We start from the raw sequence: 27,691 nt of genomic DNA on the forward strand, positions 1-27,691 counted from the left end.
TTTTAGCCAAATTTTGAGGTTTGCAAAGGATTCTGGGTAACAGAACTTGGTCCGAGCCCCGCAAGTCACCCCTCCTTGGATTCCCCTAGGTCTCTAGTTGTCAGAAATGCACAGGTTTGGTAGGTTTCCCTAGGTGCCGGCTGAGCTAGAGGCCAAAATCTACAGGTAGGCACTTCACAAAAAACACCTCTGTTTTTTTCCAAAATTTAGGATGTGTCCACGTTGCGCTTTGGGGTGTTTCCTGTCGCCGGCGCTAGGCCTACCCACGCAAGTGAGGTATCATTTTTATCGGGAGACTTGGGGGAACGCTGGGTGGAAGGAAATTTGTAGCTCCTCTCAGATTCCAGAACTTTCTGCCACAGAAATGTGAGGAACATGTGTTTTTTTAGCCAAATTTTGAGGTTTGCAAAGGATTCTGGGTAACAGAACCTGGTCCGAGCCCCGCAAGTCACCCCTCCTTGGATTCCCCTAGGTCTCTAGTTTTCAGGAATGCACAGGTTTGGTAGGTTTCCCTAGGTGCCGGCTGAGCTAGAGGCCAAAATCTACAGGTAGGCACTTCGCAAAAAACACCTCTGTTTTTTTCCAAAATTTAGGATGTGTCCACGTTGCGCTTTGGGGTGTTTCCTGTCGCCGGCGCTAGGCCTACCCACGCAAGTGAGGTATCATTTTTATCGGGAGACTTGGGGGAACGCTGGGTGGAAGGAAATTTGTAGCTCCTCTCAGATTCCAGAACTTTCTGCCACAGAAATGTGAGGGACATGTGTTTTTTTAGCCAAATTTTGAGGTTTGCAAAGGATTCTGGGTAACAGAACCTGGTCCGAGCCCCGCAAGTCACCCCTCCTTGGATTCCCCTAGGTCTCTAGTTTTCAGAAATGCACAGGTTTGGTAGGTTTCCCTAGGTGCCGGCTGAGCTAGAGGCCAAAATCTACAGGTAGGCACTTCGCAAAAAACACCTCTGTTTTTTTCCAAAATTTAGGATGTGTCCACGTTGCGCTTTGGGGTGTTTCCTGTCGCCGGCGCTAGGCCTACCCATGCAAGTGAGGTATCATTTTTATCGGGAGACTTGTGGGAACGCTGGGTGGAAGGAAATTTGTAGCTCCTCTCAGGTTCCAGAACTTTCTGTCACAGAAATGTGAGGGACATGTGTTTTTTTAGCCAAATTTTGAGGTTTGCAAAGGATTCTGGGTAACAGAACCTGGTCCGAGCCCCGCAAGTCACCCCTCCTTGGATTCCCCTAGGTCTCTAGTTTTCAGAAATGCACAGGTTTGGTAGGTTTCCCTAGGTGCCGGCTGAGCTACAGGCCAAAATCTACAGGTAGGCACTTCGCAAAAAACACCTCTGTTTTTTTCCAAAATTTAGGATGTGTCCACGTTGCGCTTTGGGGTGTTTCCTGTCGCCGGCGCTAGGCCTACCCACGCAAGTGAGGTATCATTTTTATCGGGAGACTTGGGGGAACGTTGGGTGGAAGGAAATTTGTAGCTCCTCTCAGATTCCAGAACTTTCTGCCACAGAAATGTGAGGAACATGTGTTTTTTTAGCCAAATTTTGAGGTTTGCAAAGGATTCTGGGTAACAGAACTTGGTCCGAGCCCCGCAAGTCACCCCTCCTTGGATTCCCCTAGGTCTCTAGTTGTCAGAAATGCACAGGTTTGGTAGGTTTCCCTAGGTGCCGGCTGAGCTACAGGCCAAAATCTACAGGTAGGCACTTCGCAAAAAACACCTCTGTTTTTTTCCAAAATTTAGGATGTGTCCACGTTGCGCTTTGGGGTGTTTCCTGTCGCCGGCGCTAGGCCTACCCACGCAAGTGAGGTATCATTTTTATCGGGAGACTTGGGGGAACGCTGGGTGGAAGGAAATTTGTAGCTCCTCTCAGATTCCAGAACTTTCTGCCACAGAAATGTGAGGAACATGTGTTTTTTTAGCCAAATTTTGAGGTTTGCAAAGGATTCTGGGTAACAGAACCTGGTCCGAGCCCCGCAAGTCACCCCTCCTTGGATTCCCCTAGGTCTCTAGTTTTCAGGAATGCACAGGTTTGGTAGGTTTCCCTAGGTGCCGGCTGAGCTAGAGGCCAAAATCTACAGGTAGGCACTTCGCAAAAAACACCTCTGTTTTTTTCCAAAATTTAGGATGTGTCCACGTTGCGCTTTGGGGTGTTTCCTGTCGCCGGCGCTAGGCCTACCCACGCAAGTGAGGTATCATTTTTATCGGGAGACTTGGGGGAACGCTGGGTGGAAGGAAATTTGTAGCTCCTCTCAGATTCCAGAACTTTCTGCCACAAAAATGTGAGGGACATGTGTTTTTTTAGCTAAATTTTGAGGTTTGCAAAGGATTCTGGGTAACAGAACCTGGTCCGAGCCCCGCAAGTCACCCCTCCTTGGATTCCCCTAGGTCTCTAGTTTTCAGGAATGCACAGGTTTGGTAGGTTTCCCTAGGTGCCGGCTGAGCTAGAGGCCAAAATCTACAGGTAGGCACTTCGCAAAAAACACCTCTGTTTTTTTCCAAAATTTAGGATGTGTCCACGTTGCGCTTTGGGGTGTTTCCTGTCGCCGGCGCTAGGCCTACCCACGCAAGTGAGGTATCATTTTTATCGGGAGACTTGGGGGAACGCTGGGTGGAAGGAAATTTGTAGCTCCTCTCAGATTCCAGAACTTTCTGCCACAGAAATGTGAGGGACATGTGTTTTTTTAGCCAAATTTTGAGGTTTGCAAAGGATTCTGGGTAACAGAACCTGGTCCGAGCCCCGCAAGTCACCCCTCCTTGGATTCCCCTAGGTCTCTAGTTTTCAGAAATGCACAGGTTTGGTAGGTTTCCCTAGGTGCCGGCTGAGCTAGAGGCCAAAATCTACAGGTAGGCAGTTCGCAAAAAACACCTCTGTTTTTTTCCAAAATTTAGGATGTGTCCACGTTGCGCTTTGGGGTGTTTCCTGTCGCCGGCGCTAGGCCTACCCATGCAAGTGAGGTATCATTTTTATCGGGAGACTTGTGGGAACGCTGGGTGGAAGGAAATTTGTAGCTCCTCTCAGGTTCCAGAACTTTCTGTCACAGAAATGTGAGGGACATGTGTTTTTTTAGCCAAATTTTGAGGTTTGCAAAGGATTCTGGGTAACAGAACCTGGTCCGAGCCCCGCAAGTCACCCCTCCTTGGATTCCCCTAGGTCTCTAGTTTTCAGAAATGCACAGGTTTGGTAGGTTTCCCTAGGTGCCGGCTGAGCTACAGGCCAAAATCTACAGGTAGGCACTTCGCAAAAAACACCTCTGTTTTTTTCCAAAATTTAGGATGTGTCCACGTTGCGCTTTGGGGTGTTTCCTGTCGCCGGCGCTAGGCCTACCCACGCAAGTGAGGTATCATTTTTATCGGGAGACTTGGGGGAACGTTGGGTGGAAGGAAATTTGTAGCTCCTCTCAGATTCCAGAACTTTCTGCCACAGAAATGTGAGGAACATGTGTTTTTTTAGCCAAATTTTGAGGTTTGCAAAGGATTCTGGGTAACAGAACTTGGTCCGAGCCCCGCAAGTCACCCCTCCTTGGATTCCCCTAGGTCTCTAGTTGTCAGAAATGCACAGGTTTCCCTAGGTGCCGGCTGAGCTACAGGCCAAAATCTACAGGTAGGCACTTCGCAAAAAACACCTCTGTTTTTTTCCAAAATTTAGGATGTGTCCACGTTGCGCTTTGGGGTGTTTCCTGTCGCCGGCGCTAGGCCTACCCACGCAAGTGAGGTATCATTTTTATCGGGAGACTTGGGGGAACGCTGGGTGGAAGGAAATTTGTAGCTCCTCTCAGATTCCAGAACTTTCTGCCACAGAAATGTGAGGAACATGTGTTTTTTTAGCCAAATTTTGAGGTTTGCAAAGGATTCTGGGTAACAGAACCTGGTCCGAGCCCCGCAAGTCACCCCTCCTTGGATTCCGCTAGGTCTCTAGTTTTCAGGAATGCACAGGTTTGGTAGGTTTCCCTAGGTGCCGGCTGAGCTAGAGGCCAAAATCTACAGGTAGGCACTTCGCAAAAAACACCTCTGTTTTTTTCCAAAATTTAGGATGTGTCCACGTTGCGCTTTGGGGTGTTTCCTGTCGCCGGCGCTAGGCCTACCCACGCAAGTGAGGTATCATTTTTATCGGGAGACTTGGGGGAACGCTGGGTGGAAGGAAATTTGTAGCTCCTCTCAGATTCCAGAACTTTCTGCCACAAAAATGTGAGGGACATGTGTTTTTTTAGCTAAATTTTGAGGTTTGCAAAGGATTCTGGGTAACAGAACCTGGTCCGAGCCCTGCAAGTCACCCCTCATTGGATTCCCCTAGGTCTCTAGTTTTCAGAAATGCACAGGTTTGGTAGGTTTCCCTAGGTGTCGGCTGAGCTAGAGGCCAAAATCTACAGGTAGGCACTTCGCAAAAAACACCTCAGTTTTTTTCCAAAATTTAGGATGTGTCCACGTTGCGCTTTGGGGTGTTTCCTGTCGCCGGCGCTAGGCCTACCCACACAAGTGAGGTATCATTTTTATCGGGAGACTTGGGGGAACATAGATTAGTAAAACAAGTGCTATTGCCCCTTGTCTTTCTCTACATTTTTTCCTTCCAAATATAGGAGAGTGTGTAAAAAAGACATCTATTTGAGAAATTCCCTATAATTCACATGCTTGTATGGTCACCCCGGAATTCAGAGATGTGCAAATAACCACTGCTCCTCAACACCTTATCTTGTGCCCTTTTTGGAAATGCAAAGGTTTTCTTGATAGCAATTTTTTACTCTTTATATTTCAGCAAATGAATTGCTGTATACCCGGTATAGAATGAAAACGCACCGCAGGGTGCAGCTCATTTATTGGCTCTGGGTTCCTCGGGTTCTTGATGAACCTACAAGCCCTATATATCCCCGCAACCAGAGGAGTCCACCAGACGTAACGGTATATTGCTTTCCATAATCTGACATTGCAGGGAAAAGTTACAGAGTAAAACGTAGAGAAAGATTGATGTTTTTTTCACCTCAATTTCAATATTTTTCTTTTTCAGCTGTTATTTTCTGTAGGAAACCCTTGTAGGATCTACACAAATGACCCCTTGCTGAATTCAGAATTTTCTCTACTTTTCAGAAATGGTTAGGTTTCTGGGATCCAGCATTGGTTTCATGCCCATTCCTGTCACTGACTGGAAGGAGGCTGAAAGCACAAAAAATTGCAAAAATAGGGTATGCCCCAGTAAAATGCCAAAATTGTGTTGAAAAATTGGGTTTTCTGATTCAAGTCTGCCTGTTCCTGAAAGCTAGGAAGCTGCTGAGTTTAGCACTACAAACCCTTTGTTGATGCCATTTTCAGGGGGAAATCCACAAGCCTTCTTCTGCAGCCACTTTTTCCATTTTTTTAAAAAAAACGAAATTTTCACTGTATTTTGGCCAATTTCCTGGCCTCCTTCAAGGGAACCCACAAAGTCTGGGTACCTCTAGAATCCCTAGGATGTTGGAAAAAAAGAACGCAAATTTGGCTTGGTTAGCTTATGTGGACAAAAAGTTATGAGGGCCTAAGCGCGAACTGCCCCAAATAGGCAAAAAAAGGCCTGGCACAGGAGGGGGAAAAGGCCTGGCAGCGAAGGGGTTAAAGCAAGTTAGAGAAGCATAATACTCGCCTCCCTGTCTTTAATAAAATTAAGACTCTCCGTCATAACATACTAGGAAAATCTACATTAGCATGGATGTTGTCATGGAGGCCCATATATATCTGTTCACTGGGCTCCTGCAGTACCAAAGGACCATCCCTGACAAGTTTTCCAGGCCCTGTATTTTTCTTTGAATCCTTTTCGGAGTTTCTTGAGATGCAAAGCATTTGAAAAATAACAGTTCATGTAAAAAAAAAATGTTAAACATTCAATTCAATAAAAAGCGGGGGCCTCTTGGCTTTGCCATTCTGTATTTGCTTTAGATTTTAGTAGGAGAGAACCGACTCGGTTTGGGCTTCTTTTGGTAGAACGTGCTCTCGTTTGGTGCTGCTTTTCGAGGGCGGTCGCGCTTGTTTTGGATTCCTGGAAGATTAACCGCGAGAGCTACAGCCATGGAAATAGAAAGGGGACTGCGGCGGAGGTGACGGCCGGAGGGAGGCGAGGACTGGAAGCCGGAAGGGGAAGGGAGCTGGAGACACCGGCTGCTGGGAGAGGGGCGCCTGTTGAGTAGAACCTACGCCACACGGTGAGCCGCTGGACAAGGGTCTGGGATAAATTGTAATCAGGGGAATGTAAATCCACGGGACGATATGAGCGATGGGAGAGATGAGTGCGATAACGAGATTGGACATGGGGTGGTGTGGCTGGACATGCCTGGCTACTCTACGTCCGCTCTCGTTTGTGTTGTGTTTTTATTGCACATGTATGGCGGTTTTAGGTTTTCTTGGAATTCACCTTTGAAACCAGCAAGGTGACTCCCGTTACTTTTAGTATGATCGCCGTCCTTGCAAACCATCCCCTCAGAAATGGACCACCTCCAGTGAATTTTAGTTGACCCTTCTCTTCCAAAACATTAAAACTCGTGCTGACAGATGCGTGTTTATATATAGCTCTGACCCTGTTCTTCAGGTGGCTCAGATCGGATTATCACAGTCACTTTGTCGCTGTGCCTTAAGTGTGCCTTAATCGTTGGGTGGGGGGAACTAGCCAAGAGCAGAGTTCAGTGAAAGGAACGAGAGCCGCCAGTAGAGTGGGGAGAGTTCAGTATAAGATGTAAGCATGAGACGTGGTGAAATATGAGCAGTGAGAGTAAAGAGAGGCGGTGTATGATATGGGAGCTTGCATGAATCGCGCTGGACATGGGCAGTGCGTGGCCACTGTGAGACTGGACATTGGAAGCAAGAGGCGTGCTGTCATGGGGTATATAACCATGGGATCTTGCAATGGCGAATTTGATCACAGCACAATGAGATATGATGAATGGGGAATGGAGGGGGCAATGAGAGAATCGTATTGCACCACAGACAGGTGGAGGGCTACAAAGCCAGGCTACTAGGAGAGTGTGTTGCACCGATGTCATTAGTAAGTCAAATGGTTTTGTGAACATGGAGAGGCTTGTGACCACTGGCGAGAGAGGCTCTTCTGGAGTCTTCAACCTGGAGCTGGCCTAAGATCAGTAATCAGGAAACAGGTGATCAGTCGGACATTATTTAGAGAGGGTGTAACACGGTGCGTGCCACATTTGGTCTGCCTGCGAGCACTTTATGGTCGGAGGTATGCTGAGGGTGTGATATGGATCGGTCACTTAAAGGATACAGTTGATGGCAGTTAGATATAGTTGCAGTTCTGAAATTAAGCAAGGTACACAAAAGCCTTATAGAAGTTCGTGTGGATGTTTTGGTATGCTCACATTTCTTGGTTAGTACGCAAGACATGAGAGGAGGCTTGAGGGAAAAGTAGTGGTGATATTGAAAAGGTATTCAGTAGCCCTTTTTGAACTCTGCATAGGGGGGTTGGAAGAGTCACTCCACGGCTTTCAGAACTTCTTCAATTACACAGATTATATAATCTTTTCTTGGACACGAGTGCGTATGAGGAAACAATTTGGGTGAAGGGTCTTAATCTATCATGCCTGTCGTTTAAAGTTAGTGTAAAAAGGAAACCAGCTTGCACACACACCTTGAATACTAAAAATACTAAGACCCCAATGTAGAGAAATGTGATGAATCAGGGGACGTAACTCGGAGACCAGATAAATATTGGGCTGTCCGAAGAAGGCATCTGGGAGAATCGGAGAGTAACAGGGACTGTAAAGGGGAGGATTGGTAAGGAAACTAAGGTGTGATAACTGAGAAGAAAGAAAATAATAAAATGCAAAAGGACGGTTTCATCTTCAACTACATTAGAGGTATATAGCGAAAAGTTTGTCCTATATTCTTCCAACAAGGTTTCAGAATTACTAACAGTAGTAAGTAAGATAATGTTTTTTAGATGGACACATATGTTTTGTACACCCCGTGGAGAACTTAACAAATGAAGGGGCACAATTCTGTTTAACATATCAACGAATATGCTTATAAAGACTAACCAAAACAGATGTAGCCGTTTGTGTGTGGATCTATAAACAACAACAAAAACATTTCTCCAAAGCAGCTCCACTCTTTGAAGTAGTAGACCTGAGGTATAACAGTGGTAAAGTTGGTGTCATTAATTAGTGGTCATACAACGACGTCTTTGCATGTTGAGGTCTGTAAATTACACATTATTAGAAGATATAAATATTCCCAAGTCAACGCAGCGTTGGTCTTTCGTGAATAATTATCGGGGATAGGTGTGAAGGAAACTCCCCCTATCTGTTCCCATTACCCTGTTCCCTCCTAGGACTCATTTGTCTGTCTCTCCAGAAATGCAGCCCCAAATGCTTCCAGCTTGTCATTCAGTTTGTCAGTTTTTCACAGTTCACAATCAGCCATTCATAACATGTGGGAATGAGTTGTTGTCCCTAGTGCCATAATAAGCAATGTTTAACTGCCACGAGCGACACAGCCAACCAACCATCTGTACATGTGGACGTTAAGTCCTATGGTGTCTGATGTGTTGTGCATTATTGCTAAATGTGAACAAGGTCGTATCTCGACCATACTGTGTTACTGTAATTGTTCCCCGCACGTCTTTCCAGTATTGAGTCAAGGCTGGACAGGCCAACACAGTATGGTATAAGTCACAACTTTCTGCCTTACTCTTCCAGCAAAGAGCATGTGGCAATAGTTTCAGCCATTTTAGGCCATATGGTGTCCAGTAACATTTGTGTTGAATCTTGAGAAACAGGAATTTAAGTTTAGTCTCTCTGACGTTCACTCTTTAGGAGAATATTTCTCACCCAAAATTGCATGTCATGAAAGTCTGGCAAAGCAGAGGTTGGAACCAGAGAGCTGTGATTTGATAATAGCCCAAAAATGTAACAGAATCCACAACCCAGAACCGTCCCCATATAGGAAAGTATTGATTAAAGGGTAAGGATTCCAATGTAATTTGAATGGCCCTCAGCCTAAATCGGATACAGTGCACAATTCATCGATCTGAATATTGCAAATAAAATTTTGTTTTCAGATCGGCAAATTATTCAATTCATAGTTGGCCAATGTATTTGAAGCCACAAGTGTTCCAGACAGGCCAGAAGATTGTACCATTCCATATTTGTTTGACTGCATTGTTCCACAGTGGAGCTTTATCGTGGAGTAGATGTGGGAATCAGTTAATCTATTGCCAAAATTGGTTCTTGTGTAGTTCTGAAAAGAATGGGGAGACAAACGGCACCCCCTTCCGGTTGCCTCATCCAATTTTAATAGTTCTGGACGTGTAGCCCCGCATTTAATAGCAGTGGGTTGAGTATAGATCAGGTGAACTATTCTGATATAATCTGAGCCCAAGCTCAACTAGTGTAGAAGGGGGGGAAAAGATAATTTCACACTTTACCTGGTCCACTGTCATTTGGGCATTGAGGGAGATGGCCAAGATTTCTCCTGGGTCATCCTTAGTCTGCCTTATGAAGTGGGCCAATTTCTGGAAGTGGTTTCTAGATGAACGACCTTGCACACACCTCATTAGTGAGTCATTCACTAGAAGACGTATAACCTTCTGGAGGCGTGTAACTAGGATTTAGGCAATTTTTTAAAGATTCCCATTTATCAACAAAAGGGGACGGTAACTGTAACAATCTAGCAAGTCAATACCCTCTCTGGGGAGAAGTGTGACCGTTGGTTTGTTGAGCAGAGCTCCAACGGACCCATCATTTTCAGCCTCCCGGAATGCTCCCTGTAGAAGGTGAAATAATAAAGGCATACCTGCTTTATAGAACTCACATGGGAAGCGATTTTTCTCTAGAAATTTGCATGTAGGCAGTGTGGATATGGCCTCCTGTGTTAACATAGGTGGATTTAGTGGATGGCAGGAGTCATCAATTTGGCATGAAATTCCTCCATTAGATCATGTGTGGTTTACACTGTTCAGATCTGTCCAGTATGGAGTCAAGTTCCCACCTCCTCACATGAGTCCTGTTGTATGCCCAAATTCTACTAATAGTCTAGTCATTTGCGTAAAGAACAGATGGTTGTCCACATTCGGGCATAAATAAAGCCAAGTATGATAACCCTGGCAGCTATCTTCACTTGAGGAAAAGTCCAGTATTATCAGTTCATGTCTTAATGGCTCTATGGTGGAGGTATGTATTTACAAGGATCGCCACTTTGCATTTCTTCTTGCAATCCTCAAGGAAATATCAACACCCTGATGATCAAACTTTCAGCTACTACTTGCAATGTTTCACTGCTTTCAAGAATGTTTCTGGGATTCGGTGAGGGTACGTGTGTCTCTTGTTTGAGAGTGATGTCTGTGTGGTTAGCATGTATGTAGTGTAGTATTTTCTTACATTTACTATAGGGTAGTGAGACATGCCATTCACATTTAGGGTAATATTTGTCAGTTTCCTGAACATTTTTCTCTTCTCAATGCGTATTTATGCAGAGGAGTGAGAAGTAGTACAGTCGGTCTAGAGGTACTAGTAACATAAGTGTCGCCCAATGGGGTAAATAGGACCAATATTAGTGAATGAGTAAAGGGTATGCACTCCCGACTTGGAGTAGGCCCATATATAGGTGTAGTAGACCTCGATTGCTCAGAGAACATAATAAAGATGTGTATCCCTATACTATATAGCTTTTTTTTTAAAGCGGGTGGCTGAAGCAACATTGGTGGCAGAAACAACACAGAAGGCTGGATGGACGCAGCAGAAGCTATATGGAGGCGCAGATAGGGAAAAGATGCTGGGGAGCCATGGGCGGGAGGCATGGGCCGGAGGCGGGAAAAAGAAAATGGGCAGGGCATTGCAGCGTGAGGCGTGGAGAGAGAAAAGCAAACACGAGAGAGAGCAACATGGAGTTTGGGTGAGAATTGCAATAGTGTGAAAACATGGTAGAGGGGAGACATGTATGAAAGAGAGCATAATGGAGAGAAGCACAAGAGTGAGAGAGCAACACAGAGAACAATGGACGAGAGACAGCTGGAAAGGACGTGCATTTTCATGCAGTGCTTACGACAAAAATAGTTCTCTAAAAGTGAGTGGCGGAAGAATACAAGTAAATCCTCACTGTTCTCTGGAGGGGAAGACGCAATTGGACCACGCAAGCTATCGAGTAAGAATAAGATAAACGGGAGTGACGGTAAAGCCAACTAATGGTAAGCAGTGGGTGGGCTGCAGGCCCCTGGATGTTCTTGGCGAGCCCAGAATCTGCCTTTCGCAAGCAGACAGCTGTGCTGTCTGTTACGCTCGACCTAAAAATGACTCCAAACACCACACCACGAAGCAGCTGCACTCAGATGTTTGTTGGTAGGGACTGACAGTTATCGAAGGCCCTCGCAAAATGTTGCCAAATACCTTTTTCTAAGAAGTTTGAAAGCCAGTTTTCGCCCACCGAGCACTGGGAGTTTGCTCGTTTGTTGGACTGTGTGCCGTTCGGCTGCCCTGCGTGCGCAGGCCAAAGGGACGGGATAACCCGGGGTTTGGACATTAAGAGACAGATTGGAGTTGAGAGGGATTCTCTGACAGAAATAAAGTTACTAGACAGAGAAAACGGACAGTGCTGCGTCAGAGCTGGCACCTGGGTGGTCGGAAGCTGGGGGGGGGGGAGAAGCGCAGGATTGACCGGGCCTCATGGGCCACATCAGGCTTTAGCACCCATCCAAGAGGCAGTGTTTGCTGCAGCTGCGGGCTTGATGGTTTACAGAGAACACCTCTGTAGGCCCAGATGTGATAGGTGTTCGTGTTGCCGGATGAGCCGAATCTGCTGAGGTGGGAGCCTGCGATATACATTGTGAAGTTTTCTGCAGTAGGGGCATCGGCCCTGTGCAAGATATTACAGCACATGCTTTAGTGCCCTGAGATACTTTTCATGGATTGGACCTACAAACTGCTAGTTGCAAGTGCATCCCTGCAGCTGATAAACTAACGCACCCAGCTATCTTACTGGTACGGTAACCAGTGATATACTGCTTTCACTCATCTCTGCATTCGGCCGATTAACACACAAAGCTGTAGCAATGTGACCAACTCCTCTCTTAAGCAACTGAATTAATATAGCGAGCAATTTTACATGGCTGGGCGCATTTAAACTGCACTTTACTTTCAAAATCTTCCAGTGGATATATTAGCTCAACCTCTAGAACATGTATTGGAAAGAGTGATTTGCAGGGACGGCTCTCTGCAATAGGTGCATTCACTTTCTGAGCTACTTTACTGGTACTGTTGACTAGCAGAATACACGTAGGCTCTGCAGCAAGCACATGCACTTCCTCAGCTATTTCATGTGGTGACCTGAAGAGTGCTCAAAGTTCTCTACGAGAGGAGTATTAGTGGTCTGGTATCTGCTGACTAACAGGCTACACTTATCTTCTGTAGAAGGAACAGTAACAACAGACATATGTAGCCGGATTTGGGACTTGCTATCTGTAGGTCACAAGCCATGCTTGCATGTCTCCAGCAAGTGCATTAACAGCCTGGTTGAACCGGTGCATTAACAGCTAGAGCTGTTTTACAGGGATTGAACATGTGTTTTATAAACGCGTGCAGTTGTGCACGATGAGCAGTGAACGCAGAACTGTTTAACGGTTTAGGACTTGTATGAAGTATTCCCCCCCCCGTTACAGCTTGAAGTGTACTGGAACAGATGGTATGGTGTAGGTCACGTAAGACTCTTCGGTAGGACCAGTAGCTATGGAGTTATTTATTGTCTTGGGGTCGGCACTTGTATATACACACACACACACACACACTCTCTCTTCAGCAGGCGCGTTAACCCTCTCAGCTGTCTTGTGCAGATTGAAACTGGTAACTTCCAGGCCACACACAGATCTGCAGTCGGATCAGCTTCCACAGTTACTTTCCTGGCACTGCTTCTTGGCACATGCAGATTATACTCGCGCGAGCGGCTGCATTCACAGTGTTGCCTGGGTGGACCAGTAGCAGTGATTTGCAGGGGGTACACCAGTGATAGCCCGCATGCACCGCCTGCTGGTTGGTGGTGGTGTTGGGCTGCCTATGACGATGAGGAGCTTCGGTTATACATTCGCGTGAACAGTTTATTCAGCTCTTTTATTGCCCAGTAGTACCCTGCACCAACTATAAACAAAAGGCTCGAAGTACAAGTAAGAAAAAAAAAACATGACACTGTGAGCTACTTCCTTTAAGCAACTTTTCAGAAAGGCCATTGTTGAGTTTTATATCAGGGCCACAGGAGACCAGCGGCCGCGCTAGAAATGAGGTCACTCCACACAATACTCCGTTAACTGGACAGGTGGGAAAACCTCCCGAGTCCCTTTTATTACAGTCGGTTACGTCACCGACTAAACCATTGCTCCATATCACTGTGGGGAGATATGGGTTATCTCCCTGCCAGTGCAGAGGTCATGGATGGGTCCATGACTAAACATAACATTCCTCTTTTACCCATGACAAAAACATGTAAAACCAAACATTACTTCTTGTTCCAAAACAGATACACAAAAATGAAATAGAGCTTTCGCATGCAGATAGCATAAGAGACGTGATCAGTCTAATACGAAACCTTGTAGCCTGGTAGAGCATTGTGGGCAGGGCTGTAAGCTATAACGACGAATCCCACGGCTTGACACAGCCGAGCCAGCCGGCACAGATCTATGTGTGTCAGGTTCCGAAACCAGATGACCCTCAGGGTTCTGCACATCTGAGCTCATTGTCCCACTGGACGATTCACCATCGGTCACCAGACATGGACTTTGAGATGCAACAACACCGTCTTCTTGACTAGCAATGCTCCCCGGGTCCAGAACAAATGAGGACTTCTCTGGAGCTCCTGTCACCGGGAAGTCTGAGGTGTGTTCCTTTTTAAAGAATGAAATGTTTCTTGTGATAGTCTCCTGACCTCGTTTAGCAGTGATCATGGTGCCTTTGACCTCACTCACCACCCAGGGATCCTTCTCAAAAGGTGACACAAATTTGCTTCCCTCTCTTCTGCACTTTACCAGAACCAAACCCCCCGCTATGAATGGTACGTTCCTTGGCTCTCCTTTCCCGTGACAGTTCCTGAACATGGGGAATGGTATCTCTTACCTTCCGATTGATGCATACGGAACTAGGCATCTCTCCAGTGGTAGCATGGGGGAGTAAGATGGTATTCCTGTAGAAAAGCATACCCAGCACAGTCCACATTGTGACCCCCAGCAATAGCAATTCGCAGTACTTTATTCAGAGTTCTCATAAAACGTTCCACCTCTCTGTTTGCCTGAGGCCAACGAGGCGTGATATTTTTGTGCACAATTCCCCTAGACAGTAGGTATTCAGCAAACTCTTGGCTTGAGAATGGAGGTTCATTGCCAGTGCGAATCTCCTGTAGCAAACCATGGGTGGCCATAATCTTTTCCAGACGCAGTATGATCTGAGCCTCCGTGATAGAGTCTACAATTTCAACCTCAGGATATTTTGAGAAATCATCTATCACGATAAAAGTGTGACGGCCATCTGTCAGACTGCCAAAATCAGTGCTCGCTCGAAACCATGGTGTAGGAAAATGGCTCCCTGTTGCAGTTACCCCCCACTTTTTGCCTGATACTGATGCTAATGCTGACTTGACTGAGAAGTGTGCTGGGACCCTGCTAACCAGACCCCAGCACCAGTGTTCTTTCACCTAAAATGTACCATTGTTCCCACAATTGGCATACCCCTGGCACACAGATAAGTCCCTTGTAAAAGGTACCAGTGGTACCAAGGGCACTGTGACCAGGGAAGGTCTCTAACGGCTGCAACATTTGTTGTGCCACCCTTAGGGACCCCTCACCTAACACATTCACACTGCCATTGCAGATTTTGTGTGTGTTGGTGGGGAGAAAAAGGCAAAGTCGACATGGCATCCCCCTCAGAGTGCCATGCACACAAAATACTGCTTGTGGCACATGTAAGTCACCCCTCTAGCAGGCCTTACAGCCCTAAGGGAGGGTGCACTATACCACAGGTGAGGGCATAGCTGCATGAGCAATATGCCCCTACAGTGTCTAAGTCTATTCTTAGACATTGTAAGTACAGTGTGGCCATATTAAGTATATGGTCTGGGAGTTTGTCAAAAATTAACTCCACAGCTCCATAATGGCTACACTGAATACTGGGAAGTTTGGTATCAAACTTCTCAGAATAATAAACCCACACTGATGCCAGTGTTGGATTTATTAAAAAATGCACACAGAGGGATGCCCCCTGTATTTTACCCAATCCTTCAGTGCAGGACTGACTGGTCTGTGCCAGCCTGCTGCTGAGAGATGAGTTTCTGACTCCCTGGGTTGAGAGCCTTTGTGCTCTCTGAGGCCAGAAACAAAGCCTGCATTGGGTGGAGATGCTTAACACCCACACCCCACCCCCCTTGCAGGGACTGTAACACCTAGCAGTGAGCCTCAAAGGCACACGCTTTGTGTTACAATGCCCCAGGACACTCCACCTAGTGGAGATGCCCACCCCCCTGGACACAGCCCCCACTTTTGGCGGCAAGTCCAGGGGAGATAATGAGAAAAACAAGGAGTCACCCACCAGTCAGGACAGCCCCTAAGGTGTCCTGAGCTGAGGTGACCCCTGCCTTTAGAAATCCTCCATCTTGATTTTGGAGGATTCCCCCAATAGAGTTAGGGATGTGCCATCCCTCCCCACAGGGAGGAGGCACAAAGAGGGTGTAGCCACCCGCAAGGACAGTAGCCATTGGCTACTGCCCCCCAGACCTAAACACACCCCTAAATTGAGTATTTAGGGGCGACCCTGCACCCAGGAAATAATATTCCTGCAACCTGAAGAAAGAAGAAGGACTGCTGACCTACAAGCTTGCAGAGAAGGAGGAAGACGACAACTGATTTGGCCCCAGCCCTACCGGCCTGTCTCCAACTTCAGAACCTGCTCCAGCGATGCATCTGACAGCGACCAGCGACCTCTGAAGCCTCAGAGGACTGCCCTGGACTACAGGACCAAGAAACTCCAGTGAACAGCAGCCCTGTTCAAAACCAGCTACTTCTTGACAACAAAGAAGCAACTTCCAAAGACTTCACATTTCCTGCCGGAAGCGTGAGACTACACTCTGCACCTGACGCCCCCTGCTCGACCTGCAGAAAACCAACACCTCAGGGAGGAATCCCCAGCGACTGCGAGCCCGTGAGTAACCAGAGACAACCCCCCTGGTACCCCAGAGCGACGCCTGCAGAGAGAATCCAGAGGCTCCCCCTGACCGCGACTGCCTGTAACAAGGGACCCAACGCCTGGAACCAACACTGCATCTGCAGCCCCCAGGACCTGAAGGAACCGAACTTCGACGCAGGAGTGACCCCCAGGTGACCCTCTGCCTTGCCCAGGTGGTGGCTGTCCCAAGAAGCCCCCATGCCTGCCTGCACCGCTAGAGTGACCCCCAGGTCCCTCCATTGAAACCTATACAAAAACCCGTCGCCTGCTTTGCACACTGCACCCGGCCGCCCCTGTGCAGCTGAGGGTGTGTTTTGTGTGCCTACTTGTGTGCCAACAGTGCTCTACAAAACCCCCTGGTCTGACCCCGAGAAAGCAGGTACTTACCTAATGGCAGACGGGAACCGGAGCACCCCTGTTCTCCATAGGTGCCTATGTGTTTTGGGCACCTTTTTGACCTCTGCACCTGACTGGCCCTGAGCTGCTGGTGTTGTAACTTTGGGGTTGCCTTGAACCCCCAACGGTGGGCTGCCTATGCCCCAGGACTGAGACTTGTAAGTGTTTTACTTCCCTCCTAATGTAACCTTTACTTACCTCCCCCAGGAACTGATGATTTTTGCACTGTTACATAGAATGTGAAGGCACACGTAAAAACAATAAAAAATTCACAGTCCCTTAATAGAGTATCTCATTAGTATATTTTTTCAAAATCAAAGTAATGGCTTAGAATATAGTATTTAGAATTTTTACAGTAAAGTTCTGATCCTATCTCCAATTGAAATCAGCTATCCAAATTAAATGTTCCTTCGATGTTTATTCCAGCTATATGTAGCGATTCTAAAATAAATAAAAACGGGACGCCGTACTCGCGTTTTGAAGCTTAAATCAAATCAAATCAAATCATTAACATTTATAAAGCGCGCTACTCACCCGTGCGGGTCTCAAGGCGCTAGGGGGGAAAGGGGGGGGGTTATCGCTGCTCGAACAGCCAAGTCTTTAGGAGTCTCCGGAAAGCGGAGTGGTCCTGGGTGGTCCTGAGGCTGGTGGGGAGGGAGTTCCAGGTCTTGGCCGCCAGGAAGGAGAAAGATCTCCCACCCGCCGTGGAGCGGCGGGTGCGAGGGACGGCAGCAAGTGCGAGGCCAGCGGAGCGGAGGGGGCGGGTGGGGACGTAGAAGCTGAGGCGTCTGTTGAGGTATTCCGGTCCCTTGTTGTGGAGGGCTTTGTGTGCGTGGGTGAGAAGACGGAAGGTGATCCTTTTGCTGACTGGGAGCCAATGCAGGTGTCTCAGGTGTGCGGAGATGTGGCTGTTGCGGGGTACGTCGAGGATGAGGCGGGCCGAGGCGTTTTGGATGCGTTGCAGGCGGTTTTGGAGTTTGGCGGTGGTCCCGGCGTAGAGGGTATTGCCGTAGTCCAGGCTACTCGTGACAAGGGCGTGGGTCACGGTTTTTCTGGTGTCGGCGGGGATCCAGCGGAAGATCTTGCGGAGCATGCGGAGAGTGAGGAAGCAGGCGGAGGACACGGCGTTGACTTGCTTGGTCATGGTGAGAAGAGGGTCCAAGATGAAGCCGAGGTTGCGGGCGTGGTCTGCGGGGGTCGGTGCGGTGCCGAGGGCCGTGGGCCACCAGGAGTCGTCCCAGGCGGACGGGGTGTTGCCGAGGATGAGGACTTCCGTTTTTTCAGAGTTCAGCTTTAGGCGGCTGAGCCTCATCCAATCTGCGACGTCCTTCATACCCTCTTGTAGGTTGGTCTTGGCGCTGGCGGGGTCCTTGGTGAGGGAGAGTACAAGTTGGGTGTCGTCGGCGTAGGAGGTGATGATGATGTCGTGCTTGCGTACGATGTCGGCGAGGGGGCTCATGTAGACATTGAAGAGTGTCGGGCTGAGCGATGAGCCTTGAGGTACGCCGCAGATGATCTTGGTGGGTTCTGAGCGAAACGGAGGGAGGTAAACTCTTTGGGAGCGGTTAGCGAGGAAGGAGGCGATCCAGTCCAGGGCCTGGCCTTGGATCCCGGTGGAGCGTAGGCGGGTGATTAGGGTGCGGTGAAAGACGGTGTCAAAGGCAGCCGAGAGGTCGAGGAGAATGAGGGCGACTGTTTCACCGTTGTCCATCAGGGTTCTGATGTCGTCTGTGACTGAGATGAGGGCGGTTTCCGTGCTGTGGTTGGTTCGGAATCCGGTTTGTGAAGGGTCGAGCAGGTTGTTGTCTTCCAGGAAGGTGGTCAGCTGTTTGTTGACGGTCTTTTCTATTACCTTGGCTGGGAAAGGTAGAAGAGAGATGGGGCGGAAGTTTTTCAGGTCGCTTGGGTCAGCCGTAGGTTTCTTTAGTAGGGCGTTGACTTCAGCGTGCTTCCAGCATTCGGGGAAGGTAGCAGAAGAAAAAGAAGAGTTGATGACGGTCTGGAGGTGCGGGGCGATGATGTCGTCGGCTTTGTTAAAGATGAAGTGCGGGCAGGGGTCCGAAGGGGCGCCGGAGTGGATAGAGTTCATGATGGATTTGGTTTCTTCCGTGTTGATGTGGGTCCAGTTGTTGAGGGTGATGTCCGGGGAAGCGGGTTCAGTGGTGTATGGTTGGGTCTGGTGTCCGAAGCTGTCGTGGAGGTCGCTGATCTTGCGATGGAAGAAGAAAGCTTAACGAAGTGCAGATACAGATACGGTTATAATCTGGTGAGATACAAACATTAGAATATACATGGAAATTTTACAAAAAGGAGATATAACTGTCAGGTTTGAAATTGAGACATAAGAAAATGAAGTGTTAAAGGTGATACAGCTTTGCAAGAAAAGTTTGATTTAGGTCATTTTACACTTGAATATAATACTTTGGGAGGTCCTGAAGAAGTCCAGGGGTACTCCCCGGATGAAACACGTGTTGACGGACATATGGACAAGTAAGAGAGATGGACCTATAAACAAGCAAAAGAGGAACTCTTTGTGAACTTTGATATAAAATTATATGAATGATTTCGTGGAACTTTTATAAAATTGGAACTCTTGGAATTATGATGGATTGAAAAACGTCTAGGACTATGAACTAAATAGCTGGAATAAACATCGAAGGAACATTTAATTTGGATAGCTGATTTCAATTGGAGATAGGATCAGAACTTTACTGTAAAAATTCTAAATACTATATTCTAAGCCATTACTTTGATTTTGAAAAAATATACTAATGAGATACTCTATAAAGTGACTGTGAATTTTTGATTGTTTTTACGTGTGCCTTCACATTCTATGTAACATTGGTTAAGGAGTTTAACCCTGTAGGGGTGGTTAGAGGGTGAGACCCCAGTGCAGAGCACCGTAACTTAATTTAACTTAAGTCCCTAGATTGGAAAATTGGAGCGCCTTTTCACTCTCTGATATCACCCTCCTTTGAATGGTTACTGATTTTTGCACTGTGTCCACTTTGAAAATAGCTTATTGCAATTTTTACAAAGACTGTACATGATATTGTGTTCATTCAAAGTTCCTAAAGTATCTAAGTGAAGTACCTTACATTTAAAGTATTAACTGTAAATCTTGACCCTGTGGTTCTTAAAATAAACTGAGAAAATATATTTTTCAATATAAAAACCTATTGGCCCTGAGTAAGTCTTTGAGTGTGTGTTCCTCATTTATTGCCTGTGTGTGTACAACAAATGCTTAACACTACCCTCTGATAAGCCTACTGCTCGACCACACTACCACAAAATTAGAGCATTAAAATTATCTGCTTTTGCCACTATCTTACCTCTACGGGGAACCCTTGGACTTTGTGCAAACTATTTCTTAATTTGAAATAGTATATACAGAGCCAACTTCCTACACATGGGACAGGATGAATGGTCTCCGTAATGATTGGTGGGGGATGTTCAGCCGGACCAACAGCTTGACACATCATACACTGACATACAACTCTTTTAACGTGGTCATCGAGTCCCGAAAACCACACCTTGCTCCTCAATCTGGACTTAGTCTTCGCCGTACCTTGATGAGAAGCATGGGCAAGCTCCACTACAGAGTGCTGCAAAGCAATGGGAATGACAAGCTTATGCCCTCTCAGCAGGCATCCTACGGGAGATACAGCCAGCTCTTGTCTGACCTTGTGCAGCGAGGATAACATGGTGCAGGCTTCCGCCGTCCAGAGGGTCACATTTCGAAGGATAGAATGCCATTGTCCCGATACCACAGCTGACATCACCAACTGCAGACACTCATCGTCATCTGTGGCTGACCTGATTTTGTCCAGAGACAGGTGCAGTGGTCGAGACCTTTCCACAGTCAACCTTACATACTCTTCTACTTCCTCCGCATCCGTGACTTCGCGAGAAGTAGCAGGGCTAGCATGCAGTGAGCGGTAGTCGGCAGGGTTCAGACTTCCGGGTCGATACACCACCTGAAATCGATAATCTTGTAACTGCAAAATCCACTTTTCGATTTGTGGCGGGGGCTTCGACAAGGACCCATTAAACAAAGGAATCAGGGGCTTGTGATCAGTGTGTACTACAAATGGCTGACCATACAGGTACAAATGAAAGTGTCTGCAGCCCCAATGCACTGCAATGGCTTCTTTTTCGATTTGGGAGTAGCGTTGCTCAGTCCCTGTTAAGGCTCGACTGGCATATGCCACAGGAGCCCACTCCCCGTCCATCTGCCTTTGTGCCAACACTGTACCTAGCCCTGTGGGACTAGCATCCACCGACAGTTCTGACTCCTTCCTAGGTCAAAGTAGACTAGGGTGGTGTGTTCAGATAGCGCTGATTTAGTGGCCTGGAAAGCAGCTTCTTTTTCGGGTCCCCACTCCCAAACAGCATTGGCCTTGATGAGGTCTCTGAGAGGAGCCGTCGGAGCTGTCAGGTTCTTGATAAACCGCCCACAGTAATTCCAGTAATTCAGCATGCCTAGATAGCTGCGGACACCAGATACATTGATGGGAGCCATGGCAGATTTAATGTCTTTTACCTTGGCCGGGTCTGGCAACACTCCCTCTCCAGAGAACTGTTACCCAAAGAAGGCCACTTCTGTTTGTAAGAAGGAACACTTGTCTCTATGAAGCGTCAGGTCCATTCTCGTGAAGCCTCTGGAATGTGGTTCTGAGGCGAGTAAGATGTGACTCCACACTGGGAGCATGCACAAGTATGTCATCACTGACATTGATGACTCCTGGTAGTCCAGCGAGTACCCCACGAATGGTGTCCTGAAAAACCTCTGCGGTGCTGGAAATCCCAAAACTCAGACGTTTATACCGCCTGAGACCCACATGAGTGGAAAAAGGGGTTATTTCTCTAGAATCGGGATGTAACAGTAGCTGATGGTATCCCGCCCGCAAGTCCATTTTCGAGAACCATCTTGACCCTGCCACCTCTGCAACAATGTCATCTACAGTAGGTGTTAGATGCCGTTCACGCTTAATGGCGACATTGGGCAGGCGCATATCCACACATATTCTCACCTCCCCAGGTTGCTTGGGTTTGCTGGCAATCACAGTAGGCAACACCCATGGCGTGGGACCATCAACCTTCTCTATGACATCCGCTTGCTCCAACTTCCTAAGCTCCTCCTCCCCTTTGGGCCTCTGGTGGAAAGCAACCCTGCGATGCGTCAAAGCCAAGGGTTGTATGGACTTTTCAATGTGTAATCGTGACATACGATCCTTCAGGCAACCTAGGCCTTCGAATAGTGGTTTAAACTCAGTTACCAGGCTCTCCAGAGTCTCCAGGTGAACACTAAAGGCAAAGGAGATGAGGTTGAGCTGCTCTGCCGTCCGGCAGCTTAGTAGCATGTCCGATCCAGTGATGGTGACAAAAACCTTGGTTTGTATTGCATGTTCCTCATGAGATAGTGTTGTGGTAAATACACCTGCCAATGGCAATGGCCGTGATGACCCAAACGCATACACCTGAGTCATTGTAGGTCGTAGCTTGGGCTGAATGGGAAGACGTTTTAAAACATATTGTGCCATAACATTGATGAAAGCACCAGTATCAATCAGTGCGTCAACTTTATGGCCTGCCAGAAGAACTGAGCACCTTTTGTACTCGCTTCCGAGGATGCCCACTGGATTGCAACGCATGTATCACATGGACTGTTCCTTCACCGTCCTCATCGTCCAGATCTTCATCTTCTTTCGTCATAACTGGTGGCTGCACTGAGTTGACAGCTTTGGATTTCTGTGACCTTGGAGGGGGCGTTGACCTGCATACTATGGTGAAGTGATTTAACTTATTACAACTCGAGCATTTCTTGCCTTGCGCAGGATATACCCCTTGATGAGGGAACGGACCTTCACAAGAGTAACAGGATCGCGATGACGTGGTGGCCTTTTGCCTGGATTTCTTTTTATCCGCAGCCGCTGCGGTGACGGTGTTCACTGGCTCCACTTTGACCTGGGTTTGCAGTGCCGCTTCCATATGGGCTGCACGTACCTTAGATAGCTCCTTGGACCATCCCAGCATGAGGATATTCACCATCGACATACCGGATACTTGCAGTATGTGTTCTCTCAGCTTCACGCATGCGCATCCCTGTATGAATTGCGCACGGACTTCATCTTCGACGTCCCCTAAGGTGCAGGTGCGAGCTAGGCCCTTAAGCCTTGCATAGAAAGTATCAACTAATTCATGCGGAAGTTGCCTGGCTTGTCTGAAAAGAAAACGTTCGTAATCAGGATAATCCAGGGGTTCAAAGTGAGCTGTCAGCGCCTGTTTTAATGACTGGTAGGTGAACGGTGGGCCCTCTTCGGCCACTGATTGTTCCAGTTTATGAATGGCTGCACCTCCCAAGTGTAAGAGCATGGGACGGTGTCTGTCATTGTCCAGAGCTGATGCAGCAAAGTAGGTTTCTAACCTGTCCACCCACTCATTCCAACGAGCTGCTTTGGCGGAGGGAGGACCTTCAACAACAAAAGGTTCCAAAGCTGGTACAGACGCCATGGTTGCACCTCAAACCTGTGACGTTAGACCACCCCACTGTTCGTCGTGTGCATGCAAATGGAGAAGAACAAACAAAAACCCACACAAAAATCACTGCATGCTTTAAGTCATGTACAGGCACACCTGACGTGTGAAAATGAAATGTCTGAGCAGTATCCTACCACTTAGCACAGGAGTCACTTGTCCTGTGGCACTCCAGGGGACACAGTCACTTGTGGGTGAAGCACACAAAGAAAACACATAAAAAAAAGACTAACTGTCCAGGCAGATAGCCAGCAGAGAAAAAAAAAACAAGCGAAATGAGCGTAGGCTCCAAGTCCCTTAAACAGGATCCTTGATGCTGTTCTGATGTTGTGCACTTCAGCTCGTGCACCACCGAAACCCAGGGGCCTTCCACGCCCCTCTTAATTATCGCTCACCACGTGCCGGGTGAAAGACTTTCTGCTTGTGCGGCTGGTTGCTCCGGCAACCACTAGGACGCTCGCCTCTGGCTGAGAACACGATGCGCAACGGCACTCCAGCGCACCGCATGCAGGCAAACGCTCGAGGGACCATGCCCCCGGCACACAGATCAGCTGGGGCGTTGGTTGAACAGGTGCGTGTGAATAGGCACGTCCACTCACTGCCTCCTCCCTCGGCCACCTCGTCCAGGTGCCGGGGCACCAACACGCCCTCTGGTGTCAGAGCACACGGGAGGCACCCACACTGAACAAGAGCCAGAGGTCGCCAATCAGCTGGGAAAACAACACCCAGCGAGAGCTCCACCACCCGCAGGGGGCTGCCAACATTGCCCGGAGAATACCACTCCCGAGGTGAGTGAACAGGTGAGTGCACGAGGGGGTCCGATCAGCCAGATCACCTGCCTTGTCGGCAATTTGTTGAGTTTCATATCCGGGCCACAGGAGACCAGCGGCCGTGCTAGAAATGAGGTCACTCCACACAATACTCCGTTAACTGGACTGGCGGTAAAACCTCCCGAGTCCCTTTTATTACAGTCGGTTATGTCACCGACTAAACCATTGCTCCATATCACTGAGGGGAGATTGGGGTCATCTCCCTGCCAGTGCGGACGTCATGGACGGGTCCATGACTAAACATAACAGCCATCATGTCTGTATTCTGGTGCCGGTATTGTTTTGAGTTTCTGACATCTAACTTTCAAACACGTTATGGGAGTGGTTCTCATTGGCCCAGTATGGCAGCATGACGTACTTCAGCTGGGCGAGAGTTTTGTACAATAGCCTTTGGCCTCTGACGGGTGTAGGGGGTCTTTGTAGCTCTGTCCTCCTTTGTTGAAGGAGCAGAAGCTAAGTAATGCCGCCTGTCAGTGATGCTGCCGTACAGCTTAGCTTAACAGAAGAATGAATCGAGTGAGACACAGTAGGGCTTTAAGAGGCAAGCAAAATGTTTTGGGGGAGGGAGGGTTGGTCTCTAAAAGGGGCGCAGCCGCCATAATTAAGGACGTGGCTGAAATGCATAAATACAATTGCTTGCATTTCCATAGTGTGCCTCCCAACTGGTATTTTGGTTCATCTCTGTTATCACATCCAGATAGTTAACATAACTGACCGATTCCTAAAACCAGGCAGGACTATTGGCTTTGTCAAAGGTTGTTAGCTGTTTAAGCTAAATAAACAACAATAATTTTGTTGTATGTAATTAATTTTGAAAATGTTTCAATTCTGAAACTGTGAGCCCTAAACTAAATATTACCGAGGCCTGTGGAAGGTGCAGTTGTCTTCAGAGTGTCTCAATCGCTTCCGTATGCTCACTTTGTTAGACTTATGTGTCCTTCTCTCCACATCCCTTCATTCTGCATGTCTTACACCTCATCTTTCTCCTCTTCAGCAGCCTCTTTTCACTTTCTTCTGAACCCACTTCCTTACATCTCCTTCACTACCCAACCCCAAACACATATTACACTCACCTGTAAACAACTTTTTGACCCACTAAGAGAAACTTGGTCTACCTCTTCACCAGTTATATTGTATTGTAATAGTATTTATATAGCACTTATTACCCCTGACGAGCCGTCAAAGCGCTTTTCGGTGAGTAGCACGCTACTCTGGAAACCAACAAGAATTAGTGATGGATTAGTATCGGGAAATATGAGTACAGTTTTAGTATTATTATGAGTTAATACACCTGGAGGCAATTTAGATGAAATTATGAACTATACAAGAGCAATAATTTGCCTGAAGAAAACAATATTCTAACACAACATCCGGGAAAAAGCAAACACTTTTAGGCAATGCAACATTAAATAAAGCATGTGAAATATAAACAGGAACTAAATTGCTGTCATGGAGTACCTTCACGTTTAAAAAAAAAAATATATATATATTATTAATTGTTTAGAAGTCGATCAGTGTTGTTTTCCAGTAAAGTCAAGGACATGAACATAGGGTTGAGAGGGACCCATTTCAACGTCCGTTTTTAGTTCCTGACTGGTTTCAGACTTGGAGGGACCCAGCCCACTTAGTGCCCTGGACATAGCGTTGTGAATTTTCTTTGCACCCGCCTCTTGTTCACCAATCAGATGTGAGCATGTGTTTGTGATGATACTCTCAGAAACTAAAAGAGCACAACTAAACTGTGGATAAGCTGGGAGCTCTGAGCACTGGGCACCTCAGGGTGCTCCAATACCAGGCTACAAGTTTAACATAATTGTAGAAACCGTGGAGTTGTAAGAAGTTCTAATAACCAGATGCCAGCAGCTGATAAAAGCAATATGGAGTGGGGGAGGGAGAGGTAAGCAATAAGGTTGTGAGTTAGCAACATGGTGGCGCAAGAGGGGTGGCAACATGGAGGGCAGGAGAAGAAAGACCTCGGAAACACACCCACTCTCACGGAGTGCTTAGCACCAAAGAAAGCAAGGATTGGCAAAGCCAATAGGTTTTGCCTCTGTCTTTTCTTCCTATGTCACTGTATTACAAATATTAGAGATGTTATAATAATGTTTGTTTTATTAAATTAAAAACAAACATATTAGAAACATGTTATTTGTAAGCCAGTTACATAGAAAAAAAGACAAAGGCGATACCTTTTGGCATGCGTGTAAGAAGAAGAAGGAAGGAGTGAGAAGACGGTAAAAGATGACAGAAGACGTGAGAAAAGTGCAGACGTGAGAAGAAGCTAGCATGCAGTGAAGAAGACTGCAAAGACCGAAGACGGTATGTACAAAGGAAAAAGAAGGCGTGTTGCAACGAAGAAAGAAGACAAAGAAGGAGGCATTGAAGAAAGAAGACGTCAGCGAAGTAAGGAGACCGCATGCTGGAAAGAAAAAGAAGACCGTCATGAAGAAAGAAGACCAAGAAGACGTCCGCAAAGAAGGAAGACGGCATGCAAGAAGAAAGAAGTACCTTCAGCCAGAGGAAGGATACTGGTCAGTGTCCAATTAGAAGCAACCGGAAGGAGTACTTGGTCCACAGGCAACTCGACTGCAAGATCAGCGAAGATGACAACAGAAAGTGATGTGAAGACGACGTGCTGGCCATCCGAAGCAGGCAAATCAGAGCAATGTTGGAGTAAACCAGTGGTAAGTTCAGGTAAGTAAGGCGCTGGTTCCAAGCCCCTTTAATTTTTTTTTTTTCTTTAATACTGACAAAATATTTTGCAAGCACGTGTGTAGGCAAAACCTAAAAAGAAGTGCTTCAAAAGCAAGCAGTGGGAGAGCAGGGATGCCAGCCAGTCAAAGCCATGGTAAAGAAGCAATGCTCCATAAAATGGGCAGATTTAAGATTAGGAGCTGGGCACTAGTTACAAGTAGGCAAATCAGAATGAGAAGAAAAGACAACCAACAGTAAGCAATAGCCCCAATGTGTTCCTGGTGAGCCACAATACACCTCCTAACAGACAGGGCATGTCTAGCCTGACTAGTATGTTCGACTTAGAAAGGTCTGGCCACAGCGTCTCATTCATAAAGCATGCTTGATGTGCCCCCTCAAATCACAGGACCAGTCCAGGACCTTAATCATATTAAGGAGCAAGCCTAGGCTTTCACACATGTAAAGTAGATTAACATGAGGCTGAGGCCAAAATCGTAAACCAATGTACCAGTTGCTCACATCGGGCCTTCGGGCAGGGAAACATGACTATACACCATGTAGGGGACTTTCCTGTCTCAACAATGTCTTTGTAGCCAGAATTTGATGGAGTTTTTTTTTTTTATGCCACTCCAGTATGAATTGAATGCTGCCAGGGATAAAGACTGTAGGCTGATCTTGACAAATATTCTCAGCAGAGGGGAACATGACATCCAGGTATAGTTCATGCTCACATTCTATCTTCACAATCTGGTCAAATCTGCCCATATTTATACTGTGGGTTGTCTCGTAAAAATAAGTTGTCTCCTTTGCGAGGAAGCAAACCTTATAACCATAAGGTCCCAGTTAGCTATACACGTTTGTAAGGCCCACAAGTAGCTCAAATTGAGGCACTGCAGCTGGAACTAAATGAACTGGAGCAAAGGTAAGATGGACCTTGGGACAAGTGACCTGATCGCTGGTGAATTTAATTTATAAATGAAAGCAAGTGGATTAGCCCAAAATCTAAATCAGAATAGGAGAGGCTTAAAGACTGTTGCCATCTCAATATTGTCAATACCTAGCAAGCTAATTTTTC

At 47.1% G+C, this 27,691-nt stretch overlaps 1 protein-coding gene across 1 annotated transcript in view; it reads left to right on the forward strand.

Moving 5' to 3' along the window:
- Positions 1-6,040: 6,040 nt before the first annotated feature.
- PRKAB1 (protein kinase AMP-activated non-catalytic subunit beta 1) overlaps positions 6,041-27,691 on the forward strand; it is an 80,503-nt gene continuing 58,852 nt past the window's right edge. Inside the window, exon 1 of the mRNA XM_069215032.1 lies at positions 6,041-6,166. The gene's annotated coding sequence lies outside the window, so the exon portion shown is untranslated. The remainder of the gene's footprint in view (positions 6,167-27,691) is intronic.

Source organism: Pleurodeles waltl, chromosome 11 (assembly GCF_031143425.1).
Source record: "Pleurodeles waltl isolate 20211129_DDA chromosome 11, aPleWal1.hap1.20221129, whole genome shotgun sequence".
In the NCBI taxonomy this organism is placed as follows: Eukaryota; Metazoa; Chordata; class Amphibia; order Caudata; family Salamandridae; genus Pleurodeles; species Pleurodeles waltl.